We start from the raw sequence: 13216 nt of genomic DNA, 5'->3' as shown, positions 1-13216 counted from the left end.
GGTCCAGGACACTGTAAGATTAGCAACACTTGTTCATGTACGCAAAATTACAGGCATTTTCAATTTCAGTGTAACTATAACTGCTGAATATATCTACATTATTTTCTCAAAAGATTTGTAATAGTTGTTGTCTTTGTTCTTCAAGTCTGCAAAGCCCGTGAAGCACACGGTAGATGCTCATTATGGTTTCATCACAGAGTAGATACCTTTCCTTATGTGCAAAAAATTTGATTCACCGATGTTGTACAGAGTATTCATATGGTTAGAGTAATTCCACTGCATGACCTTGAGACACAATTTATGACTCTTGCTCTGGTATACTTGAAGATTATCCATATACCTTCTTCTCTTTGGGACAAAAAAGCATGAGCCTGAGGTCTGATCAAATGTGGTGTCTTTACAAGGCTCAGATATGAGTCTCTAAATATCTACCTTACCAATTGCGAAAGCTTTAAAGTGGACATTGTAGAGATCTGCTCTCCAAAGATGGTTTGCTGGGAAGGAATTGAAAGTCACAAGTATGGTGGTGTTCTAATCAGTAAATTAGGGTAAGAAAATTCCATATTGTATTTCTTCTCTCAACAATCCATACTGTTTCTTTACCAAACACAAATCAAGAACTTCACTTTTTTTGTAGCTACTAAATTCATATCAGGGTTTTTTTTTTCTTGCCCCAAAAGGATCCTTTGCTGAGATAATTTCTTCCTGAGAAAAAAATTGCTGTGGAATTTTATTTTCCTGTTGTATCCATTTCCTATTGTTGTTATAGCAAAGTACCAAAACCTACTGGCTTCAAACAATGCAAACTTATTTTCCTATAACTAGATGTTAGAAGTCTAAAATCAAGATATCGGCAGGGCTGGTTCTGTCTGGTGGCTCCAGGAAAGAATTTGTTCCTTGTCTCTTCAAGCTTGCAGCTGCTGCTGACATTTCTTGGCTTATGGCATCACCATTCCAATCTCTGATTCTGTAGTCACATGGTTTTCTCCTCTCTCTGACCTCCTATCCTCCTCTTATAAGAACATATAGGATTACATCAAGCCCACTTGAATAATCTAGGATAATCTCTCCTTCGCAAGATACTCAGCTTAATCTTTTTTTTTTGAGACAGAGTCTCACTTTGTTGCCCAGGCTAGAGTGAGTGCCGTGGCGTTAGCCTGGCTCACAGCAACCTCAATCTCCGGGGCTCAGCGATCCTACTGCCTCAGCCTCCCGAGTAGCTGGGACTACAGGCATGCGCCACCATGCCCGGCTAATTTTTTGTATATATATTTTTAGTTGGTCAATTAATTTATTTCTATTTTTGGTAGAGACGGGGTCTCGCTCGGGCTGGTTTCGAACTCCTGACCTTGAGCAATCCGCCCGCCTCGGCCTCCCAAAGTGCTAGGATTACAGGCGTGAGCCACCACGCCCGGCCTCTCAGCTTAATCTTATCTGCAAAATTCCTTTTCTCATGTGCAGTGAAATATTTACAGGTTCTAGGGATGGGGAAATAGACATCTTTGGGAGTCATTATTCAGCCCATCACACCTGTATAAGTACACCTTTTAGAACATTAAAAAGTTGTTAACTTTGAAATGATCCCGCAGAATGCTGTGCATGCTGTGGTTTAAACAATAGCACCTCGTGCACGCTGGACCTGTCTTCAGCCCCCAAATTCCAGGGGATACTGATTTTCCTGTGGCTTCCTACTAAAGAATAATGCTATCCACAAGTTGGAACCTTGAGCGAATTAACACAGCAGTTCTGGGTCCTGGAATTGAGTCTGATTTTCAAAAGACTTCAAGGAGCACTGCATGTGTCAGAATCCTTGGACTCCCACACACTGCATGCATTCTCCAAAAAGTCACTAAGAAGCTGTGGTCAAGAAATTTTTGTGATTTTTAAAGAGGAGTTCAGGAAGAAAAAAAGAGGACCTTGACAATTACAAACTTTTTCTTAAAAAGACTTCTGATTTCCTCTCAGCTTTGCTTTAACATGTACAATTCTGCACCTGTTACTTGTGATTATTGTTTTTCTCTTAGATGTAATGTCACGACTGCATTTTACCTCTGTTTATTTTGCATAATTTATGGCAGGGAGTGTTATCCAGGCTTTCGGCACATGCATGGCTGACTGGGCCTTGCGTGGGGCTGAGTGGGTTCGCCTCGCTCTCTGTGAAGAGAAGCTTTCTGGCTCCAGTTTCCTCCTTTGAAGAAGGGATTAAGAGGTCGGCATAGACGTGGCCTGGAGTGAACTGCTGAAGTGATCTTGGCACCTTGTGACTGTAGACTCCTTTTTTAAGTCTAAGTTGTGACCCGGTGAAATGTCATAGGGAACCTCAAGAATTTATGGCCCATTAAATAGGAACTTTTGCCCTCTTGTAAGTAGTTGGCGGACAGCTTCCAGTCACCCCCTCCCACGGAGCTGGAGAAGATGACTGAGCATGCGCACCCCGGCTCCTGGCCTCGGTTTCCTCTCTGCTTTCTTTCCGTGGACCACCCTCCATCTCTCTCTGCAGAAGGGGCAGGTCTGTCCACCTACTGTTGCTGGGACTAGATGGGAAATGTTGATACAAGGGGAAGACATAGGAAGCTCATTTATAATTTTGTTCTGGATTGCGTTTTTCAACACATTCTTATCAACAATAATAATAAAACAAACAAAAATAAAACACATATTTTTTATTTCCCCCTATGAAATATCAATTGTTTCTGAAGAGACGGATTTGATTCATTGGTACCAGAAACCCCAACAGGGAGGTCTAAAAATTGTCACAGCTAAAAACTCATCTGTCATTTAAAACTACACGATTTATAAATTGCCCCATTTTCAATATAAGCGCTCTGTTAACACCTCCCCTCACTTGTCTGTCTCTCCCTCATCCCCGGGTGTCTCTCACTCCCCCTCTATCTCTCTCATCTTTCTTTCCTTAGCTCCCCTCCCATTCTTCTCTCTCCCTTTCCCTCTCTTTCTGTCTCTCTTTCTCTCACATGCACAGAACATAGAAGCAGAGAAGACAAGTCGGACAGTTTAATTATTTTGCATATTAAATTTGTTTGGGTTATGATCACACCCTGGGCTCTCTAGGAATCCTGAAAAAGAAGTCTTATATGTTCCAGTTTTTCAGGCTCATTCATTCAAGTCATTCATTTAACAAATATTGAGCGGCTACGGTGCACTAGGTACCATTCCAGGTGCTTGGAATATACTGATGGACACAAGAGAAAAAGATCCCTGCCCTTGTGGAGCTTAGATTATTGCAGGGAGAGACAGAAAGCAAACAATACAAATAACAAAAATAAAATGTATATGATCTGTTGCAAGGGGATACATGTGGTGGATGGTGAGAACAGGGAGGGGTTTCTGGATGTGGAGAGGCACAGGGCGGTGGGTGCCTGGACACTGTGTATGTATGCAGCAGTGAGGGCAGGGGCAGATGTGCTAACGAGGAGGAAGTCACATGCAAGCAGGAGCACAGCAAAGGTGCTTTGTGGGATGTATGGAATCCTTTCATGGCAGGAAAGAGTGGGCAGATGCAGGAGCTCGTTGCGCATCCAAACCTGCCCGAGACACAGACCCTGCTACTACTGTAACTCTTCACTGCTTTTATTCTCATTATGCCTGAAATGTCTGAGAGCCAATTTGCACCACGAAGGGCAGAGATGGCAGAGGTTATCAGTATAGCAGGAAGAATCCAAGATTAGTTTCAAGAGATTTGCAATTTAGCCTTGGGGTTCTACTTCCAACTACTACGAGACATTGGGTAAGTCAGTTAACCTTTTGGGTCTTGATTTCTTCATTTGTCAAATGAGAGAGCCAGCCATGTGATGCCATGTAACACTCTCCTTGGAGTCTATGGAAACAAATAGGAAGGTGAGGTTGAAATAAGACGTCAAGAAGAGGTGGAGAAAAGCAAAGGTGAATAAAACAGGAATGGAATATTTGGACAAAGGGAGAAAAGGGGAAAAGATAAAGAAAGAAAAAAGAAGACAAATGTAAAAGTAGCCTGTAAGTATTCCAACGTAACAGAGACAAAAGGCATCTGAGAAATCACCTTTTCCCCATTTGCATTTCTGGAAAGCTACTTTTGCTTAAGTGGAAATAAAGAACATCCTGCTCAACTCCCAGAAGGAGCTATTCCTTGAATGTTGGTTTCTGGGGCCTCAGATGAGACTTGGAATGCACTTTTCAAAGTCCCAATAAAATTATGGTATTCATTTTTATCTTTTAGATATAATGATTAAATAAGCTTTGTAGCGCTTTGGTAACCTATCCACCTTGGATAATGGGGAAATAAGATTCAAACAATTAGGAGCATATTTCATAATTTTATTTGCTTCCTGTGTCTTAATTATTAAATAATTTCGACATCATCCTAGGGTATATCTGTTTTCAAAGAGATTAACATCCAGCTTTTGCTTATCTGGCTTACATATTTCATTTTATAGGTTTTTCCTGACAAAACCCTCTCTCCCTTGCTTGGCATCTTCCTCCTTCCTGGCTATTTCCCCATTTATTAGCACTAACCTCCAGAGGGAAGATAAGGGGAAGAAATAAAATATAAATCACTTCATTCCTATAAACTGTTGCAAAAACTGGCAAAGGGTAGAGGTTGAAAGCAAAGGCCAAGTAAAGTTCAAGTTACAGACTAGAAGAGATAAGGCTTTTCCTACTTTGTGCATTAAAATTGGTTCCATATAGCAATGAGGACATCTTAAAATATTTATGAGTTCCATATAGTAACTCTGCATGATAGAGAATGGTGTAAAGAACAGAGGTGAAGGAGTTGGCCTTAGAAAGGAGTAGGGCGTCACTTCTAAATAAAGTGGATAATGATAGATACATATTAAGAGAGGGAAGAGAAGACATTGAGGTACTTGATGCTGGATGGACTCCATTTTCCTTCTTCTGAAAAGGAATGGGCATAAACATCTTCTTAGGAACAACTGGGCAGGAGGAAACTTGAAGAGAATGCGAAAGTGTTAGATTAGTTGGTGGGAGGATCAGGAAAGGGAGTCAAATAAAGATATAACAATTATTGGGTAGTGTTGAAGAATTAGTAGAGGTTCCTAAATTTGCAAAATTAACAGCAGAGTCATGAGATTTTCCCAGGTTCTTCAGCAGCCTAGGAGCAAGAGTAGATCAAAATGGGTGGAAGTGTTCATCTCTGATCAGGGATTTGCAGGATGGATACAACAGAAGATTAAGGGAAGGAGATGGGGAAGAAGAGACTTATCTGAAGAGAATTTGTTTGCATTATCTCATTCAATCAGCAGCAGTTTCTCAATAAGCAGAGTACTTGTTAGATGTTGGGTCCAATTTACTGGTGAACAAAGTTAGATACCGCAGGTTTTCCAAAGTGGCAAAAGCCATTATTTGAACCTGTGTCAAGAATGGTTTCAAGAATGTTCTTTTCCATCATACCTTGCTTATGGGAGTGAGTAAATTGGGAGTTTTGGTAATATTGTCATTGAAATTATTAACAGTGAGATCCAAGCTGGTAGGTGAAGTTGGAAACTAAAATAGGCAGGGGTTGAGGTGTTGGAGAACTAACTGAGTTTGAAGAGTGGGTTTGAGACAACATGATAGCAGGAAAGATTCATTTTAACACTGTAGAGAGAGTAGGAGACTCTGTTCTCTGAGTGAATTATTTCAGAAGGGTGGACAAGGTACAGGATATAGCGAAAACATTGGGTTGGTGTCATGGAATGGTAATGAGGAGCTGTAGAAAAAGATCTCATGGGAAGAGGATTACAAGTACTGAAGGGATCATCTACTTGGCAGGGAAGTGCCACAAGATGATGCCCGGAGTTTAGAAAAAGCATACAGACCAGGTACCAGAATCATCAGTGAATGTGGAGAAAGACAGGAAAGGGGTGGACGGTAAGCCAGAGGCTGCTAGAGAGCAGAAATATATTCCTGCTTTCTCTCTCATCTGATATCTCCCGCCCCCCAGTACACCATGAACTGGCTGGCCCATGAAAGTTAGTAGTAATCACCTTTAGATTTTACCATAATTTCCCAATCACCTACTACGCCACTTCTTCCTGCCATGCACTTTCTCTAATTCTCTCTCTACAATGAAACTCTTGGCTCAGTGAGTCTAACCACCATCCACCATTGGCCCTGGACTTGGTCTTCCTCATATTCAAACCTCAGCTTTTTTCCTAGGGAACTCTTACTCCTGTTTTTTGTGGTCCTCTTTGCTTTTGGGGTTAGAAATCTCAGCCATGGCTTTTATCCCATGTCCCTATTTGTGTCTTAGAGAGCAGTGTATCTGGAGGGTAAGAGCTTCAAAGAACAACCGCCTTTGAGTGAAGTGGCAAAACAGTATTGGGCTGATTCAGAACAAAGGGTGCCTTCTACTGAAAGGCCACTTAGTTCTTCAGTAATTTATTCAGTCGTGTGAATTATCATGAAATAGGCTCAAAATAGCATTCTGGAAAAATAAGATGGAAGAAAGAGACATGAAATGTTATAGCAAGGTAATTCTAATACGCAGTGGTCAGAGGTGGAAGTCAAGGTCTACCCTTAACCACTGAAAAAAGGGAACTCTGAGATTGTTTTCCTTCTTGTGGGGTTCTCTGGGAAGTTTCCAACTGAGAGTCACTTAGAATGAGGAAGTGGCCTTTTATTATCAAAGATGAATATTTAATAATAATTGTTTGGAGGAATAAAATAGTTTAAAATGACAAAGTGGACCAAAGTACGTTGTGATAAAACAGAAATGAGTTATTATACAGAGGTAAGCAATCCTATTCCTGGATGGCAAGATGATGGTACATGAATTCATAATGTACGGTGGTCCAAGCAGATTGGTTAGAGAGCAACAATCGCATGCATTTTGCAGGGAATGTCTCTCACCCTGTTGCCACTTTTTTCAGTGCTCCATATGCTAGATTGCAACTACAGATTTAGCCCTTTTGCCCAAAGGCATCTGAACCTGTGAAAAGCCTAGCTGGGGCACTGTCTATTGTTCATTGACAACTTGTCAATTTACTTCCAGGCAAAATAACTCATAAACATGATAAGTAAGGCAGATAAAACAAGAATTCTTTCACACTTTGCAACTTTACTGCAAAAATGGCTTATTTTCCATAAATGCGTGAAATCTCCCCTCTGAATTGTGACTGTGCATTGAACTTTAAAACTGTTTAGAAACAGCACAAGCATTTCACAATTCCTGTCTGTAATAAGATGGATGTTAAATATTAAACATGCATTAAAAGTGATAAAATAAAAGATTTTCAAAGGTTCACTAGCATCACTGTGTTTCCTTTTGATTCCTAGTTAATAAAAGTTAAGTTTAACAATACTCTCCAAAAAACAAATGTATAAACACTATCTTCTAAATTTGACATTTCGTATATTTATATTAGCTATTATCTAAACCCTTATGTCAGTTTAAAAAAACAGATATAGTAAACCATATTAGTATTAAATTCAAAAGCCAGTATGTGGTGTGTTAGCATATGTTCATACTTTAATGAAGTGGCTTTTGTTTCTGATATTTATAAACATTCTATTTCTAATGTACTGTTTAAATATTGAAAGTTAATTGTGAATGCTTTTAGGTAAAATATTTTAAGTAGATAATAATTTTGAAATATATTAGTCTCTAAGGCAAAGCAGTCTGTTTATGTGTAGTTATTTATAAAGTCGTACTTTTTAATGAAGCCATGTTCCCTGGATTCAATTCCCTGGTAATGAATTTGATTTTAAGCTTCTTGTTTACCGTAATATCACCCCAAAGCTATCCCCAGTGCCCTGCTATTTTCCTCAGGTGATCCTCCATAACATCAAATGTCCCAATTTTGGAAAGACTGAAAATGGAGAGGAGAACAGGTGGGATGGAATCCAGTCTTGCAAGACCAGATCATTCTTCAAGGTTGTGTCCTCCTGTTGTGAACTCTGACCCTGAGACACAGAGCAGATTCCAGACATTCCCAGTTTGAGGGTTTGAGGGTCCTATTAGCCAGTTCCCCTTAATTCCTCACATTTTCTTCATTTACTGTAGAATATTTATAAACAGGAACACATATGCATCTGTTACATAACAAATGGCTTTTGGGAAATAAGTGAGAGAACATGAGAAAAGAAATTTAAAAGACTGTAAAAATAAGGGGAGTAAAACAAATCTGTGATAAATAAGGATGCCTCAAAATAGGACATGTTTTACAGGAGGTAGGGTAGTACAGTAGAGTGAGCCTTAAGCTGATGGGCCACAGACCTGGGTTCAAATAATGTCATTGGCACTAAAGTTTGAACCTTCTGGGAGTCCATCTTTATTTCTGACCTCAGTTTGGCTCAGTTTTCCCCTCATGGGGGAAAGAGGACTGTGTTGGCTGAGTTCCAGATCCCCTACCAGTTTTTGTCTTTTGAGCGTAGAGAGTTCCTGTAAGATTTTAAATGAAGAAAGTCTTCTACTGCTGTGTAAACGAAAAAAAAAAAAAAAAGGTACTCAATGCCAGATGTAAAATTATATTTATTATGTGAGTAATGTATTCAGGTGATATAATCATTTAATTCATAAATTTTTTTCCCACATGAAACCTTGTAGATTACAGATGACTGCTGTGCTTACTTTAAAACAGAAAATGAATATATTAAAAACTCCGTCACCTGATTTCTGTGTGAACATAGACAGCATATATACCTGTACAAATAAGCCTTCATTTTAAATGCTATTATTTTCTATCTGCATTTTTCCAGTGTTATCATATAAGCTGTAGATTTCTAAATATTAATTTTAAAGAAAATTAACAGAGATCTAATAAATAAGATACGTTCTGTGGTGTCCCAATTTCTACATCCTAGTATCTTGGCTTCTTCATAACTAATTCAGCATCCTGTTCATTGGCTGCACAGACGCAGGGCCCCTTCCTCCTCACCCCACATTGCTTGCCAGCCTTGATTTGTGCAGTTTTCCCCCCCTTAACGTGAATGATCATGTACTTTCTCCCGTGAAACTAAATCCTGTTTATGTGCCCAATTCCTAGCCTGTCAAGGTCATTTTGAATTTTATTCTCTTTTTCTTAAAATATGCTGGCCATTTCACTTAATCTGGCATCCTTGGCAAGTTAATAAGCACATCATCCATGTTATTATTAAAACTGTTGAGTATTGTCACTTGAGGAACCTTGGAAAGAGAAAGAGCAGTAACCCAGGAGTAAATTGTTCAGGACTGCTGGCGACATAGAGTATTTGCGGTAGAGGACCCCCCACATGCAGCTATTGTCAGAACTAAGAAGAAAAGCAGTGAGTTAAAATTAAGGAAAGGCAAATAACAGGGGCTCTGTAAGAGTCAGGAGTATAAGAGAGAGGGAAAAAAAAGGAAACAAAAATGAGGCAAAATAAAAATATAAAGCAACTGTATTTTGACGATATTATGATTACAGAACCGGATATCGAATATGAGAGTTTAGAAGGTGTTTGTTTAAATTAAAGCATGTTGTTTCATTTAAAAACACAGCAAAGAGGCTGCTTAGCGCTGGACGTCAATTAATATTCTTCCAAAGGACTGGCAGGAAGCCACGGTGGACGTCTAGTCAGAGACAGTGTGTCACACTACTGTTGACTGTAAAATTAATTACCATTTCTAAACAAGAACTCTGTGATGCATATTCTTCCAGGCATACTATACTGCCCTCCTGGCATTAAAGGTTATAAATAATAATTATTATATATTTTTTAAATGCCCTTTAGAGAAATCACAAGCCAAAACATTAACAATCCCAACAACAATGATAAAAAGAACACCCGTGTATGGTGGGACAAGTCGACATTGTGAAGACAGGATTGAATATTAAGAAGTGTCACCTACCTAAAGTAAGTGTTAGACATTCACATGATGGCATCAGCTGCTGATCTAATGCATCTGGAGCTGCCCTGTCACTAAGGCATTGCTAACTGAGGCAGAGACACAGACAAAGCTGCTTCATCATTAATGTCAGTAAAAGGATCTGGAGGGAAAATAGAGAGTCTCTGGAGACCTTGTCTGGACTTCTTGGAGCCTGGACAACATCCTTTCCAACAACAACCTTTTCCACCCCAATAGCAGCTGCAACAAAGGGAAAAAGAGACAGCATTGACTTGAGTTGTCATTAAGTTCAAAGAGGTGAGAATAGTAGCCCATGATGAACCTTTATAGTCAGAGTTATTAATGGGGAGTTCTTTTTTATGGCTTTCAGAAAATAACACGTTTATGAACAGTGCTAAATTATCCTGGTTTATTGTTTGGCATGTGTTGACCAGTCAGTTTTAAGCTGGTAAAATTAAAATCTTTTCTATCTCTGTGAAGAGGCTAGAAGAGTACAAAATTCCTTTCTCAGGGATGTAGCACATGGATTTAAAATGGCACTATCAATCTAGGAAAATACAGCTCTGGCTCTTAGTTGGGTACAGATTGGTTCAAGGATCATATTCAATGAGAAGTTATTAATGTTTCAGTGGCAACCTAAAAGGACACATCAAATGATGTTCTGCAGGGGTTAGTCTAGAGTGGTAATATTTAACATTTTATCAGTGACATGGATGATAAAATATGGAACATGCTTATAAAGTTTCATGGAGGACTCTAAGTTGTGAGAGGTAACAAGAACCTTGGAAGATCTACTTATAATTCAAGATGACCTTGAGAAGAGTCAGGACAGGAGCCATGAATGATCAGGTTTACATCCATTGGGTAGCCTAACAATTGAGGTCTGAATGATTGGCAAAATGAGAGAAAGAGGGGTATGGGTAGACAAATATGAAATGTACTGAGTACAAGTAACCTGGTAAATACAAGGTATGCTGGAAAGAAGCACGTATGATACTGGAATGTGCGAATGACATAATACACAGGGTTATGATGTATTAATAGTTTGACACTCTATGATGTAATTTAAGAAAAATATAACAGATTGGAGACTAACTCATAAAGGCAAAAACTAAAGAGCTATAAGAGGAAAAGTGGAATGCCTTATGGTTCACAAGCACGGGAAAGGGAGACCAAAGCTATTTACGTGTCATTGCCACTAACATTTGCTTTGGCAAAAGGACCCAGATTTATTGTTCTTTTCAGGTATAGTTCACCATTCTTCCTTCCCAGTTTTTTTTTCCTGATCATCCTTCTGGTTTTCTTTCATTCAAAACATAGTTTATACTACTTATAGTTCACTGGTTTACATGTGACTCTACTATTGAACACTCTCCTTTACCCATTTAAATGATTCAACTATCTAATACTAGTTGACTGCTGTCAGGAAGGATATCTCCTTTGTCAATGCAGAAAGTAACATTGCAGCTATGATAGAGGTTCATTCTGATACTTTTGGGAGGTAGCATTAAACTTAGATGTTCTCTTTCTACCAAAAGACTGGTTTGCAGAGATTATTCTCACTGATGCTGCAGAAAAGTGTGTAAAGGAAGAAAAAGCAAGAACCTGTGCCTAGATAACAGACAACAGGCATGCACTGAAGAGTGTGCATGAGGGTGGGGTGGGGAATAGGCATCTCCAACTTTTAAGTAGCAGAATAAGAGCAATAACAGAAGAGCCATAAAACCCAGATGTTGAAGCCTCTTTAAAGTGTGAACTTAAAACGATCACAGAAATACTTGAGATTTTCTTCACTGCTTTTTAATTCCTGATGAAAGAACCTAATCCTCTTTGAATGTGCCTTTATACCAGTGGTTCTCAACATTAGCTACACACTGGAATTGCTTCAGCTTTTTTTTAGTATATTGATGCTTGTGTCCCAAACTCTAGAGATTCTGACATAAGGGATCCAGGCTGGTGCCCAGGATTTGGGATTTTAAAAGCTTCTTAGGCGATTCTATTGTATAGCTGGGGTTATAAACCACTGAGCAATACCATGTCTTATACCATGTGGCCACAGGCCAGGAATGGCAAATTATTGGTGGCAACGTTTTTGCTTTTCTTACTATGCTCTTGTCCTCACTCTCTGGCTCTAGCTGTCTTCCTTTTAACTTTTGATGCTCTTAAATTTGTTTCTACATTTGCTGCCCTCCTCTCACCTGGATATAACAGTAGACTTTGCCTTCCCTGATTTTCGCTGTAGGCATTTCCTCTCATTTTACTCAGCTCTTAAAACATTGGCATTGGCCTGCTTGGCTTGCACCCTAGCTTGGTTTGCCCCTGGAAGTTGAACCCAGAGAGTAGTAATTAACACTCCCACACAGGAAGTAGAAAACAACTTGAGATGTGGAACCACTCAGGTTATCTGGAAGATAAAATAATTATTTTCATTAAGAAGTTTAGTTTGGGACTTTATTATCATGCTACAGGCTGTGCATCCTAAAGTGGGTACCTGGATTAGGTATTCTTAATTCACAATAAGGAAATTCTATAAGACAGAATGTGTCTTAATGCATTAAGTCCTTGTGCCCAGGGGCAACTGCTAAAATAATGTTGTCATTTTGCCCCTTCAGAATGCAGAGCCAACCCAGCGGAGACTTGCTTGGGCTTCCTCTGGATTGTAGAACTCGTAAGCTAAGTAAGAGCCACCTAGGTGTAGAATTATTATATTGCTTCTGGTTTCTGCTGATGCTTTGGAACTCCTTGGGGGGTGGTTTACACCTATTAATAAAAAGATAGGACAAAATTGAATAATGGTGTCTGTTTCCATAAAAAGGAAATAAGACTCAACGGACCCTGCTCCCAAAGTGCTTTCATAAATAACAAGAAATTAATGCCCGCCACTAATTTTCTAGTCTTTTTTTTAAGACTAGAGTCATATTTTCCAGTTAATAGTGACCTATTTTTTAGCAAGAATCTCATATTGTTCCAAACCGTTAGGGAGATAATTACCACACAGTGGGATCTCTATTTTTAGCAAACAGAGGAACCTGTCCATTGTGATCATGATTTTGCTACATTGCATACATTTTATGTGTGATTTCTGCCCATTTTTTGCACCTTTTTTTTTCAGCTGTGGCTGATTAAGGTATCACACTGATGATGACAATTTGTTTTCCTGGTTGTATCAATAGTTTGCTTTATGCCGGAGTTCATGCCTGAAGGTTCATATGCAACCAGTGCTTTTACAACAGTACCCCCATTGGTCATAATGAGTTTAGGACGCACATAGAGGCTGATAATGAATTTAAAAGAATTATAGGAAAAGTATCCTAAAAGTAACATAGCCCAATTGTCTAGATCTGCAATGCCCCATTTTTGTATACAAAGAATAGAGTATTATCCTTGATTTGGTAAGCAGAGAGTCTGTTTTAT

Source organism: Microcebus murinus, chromosome 11, assembly GCF_040939455.1.
Source record: "Microcebus murinus isolate Inina chromosome 11, M.murinus_Inina_mat1.0, whole genome shotgun sequence".
Lineage (NCBI taxonomy): Eukaryota > Metazoa > Chordata > Mammalia > Primates > Cheirogaleidae > Microcebus > Microcebus murinus.
Note: the sequence above shows the minus strand (reverse complement) of the source record.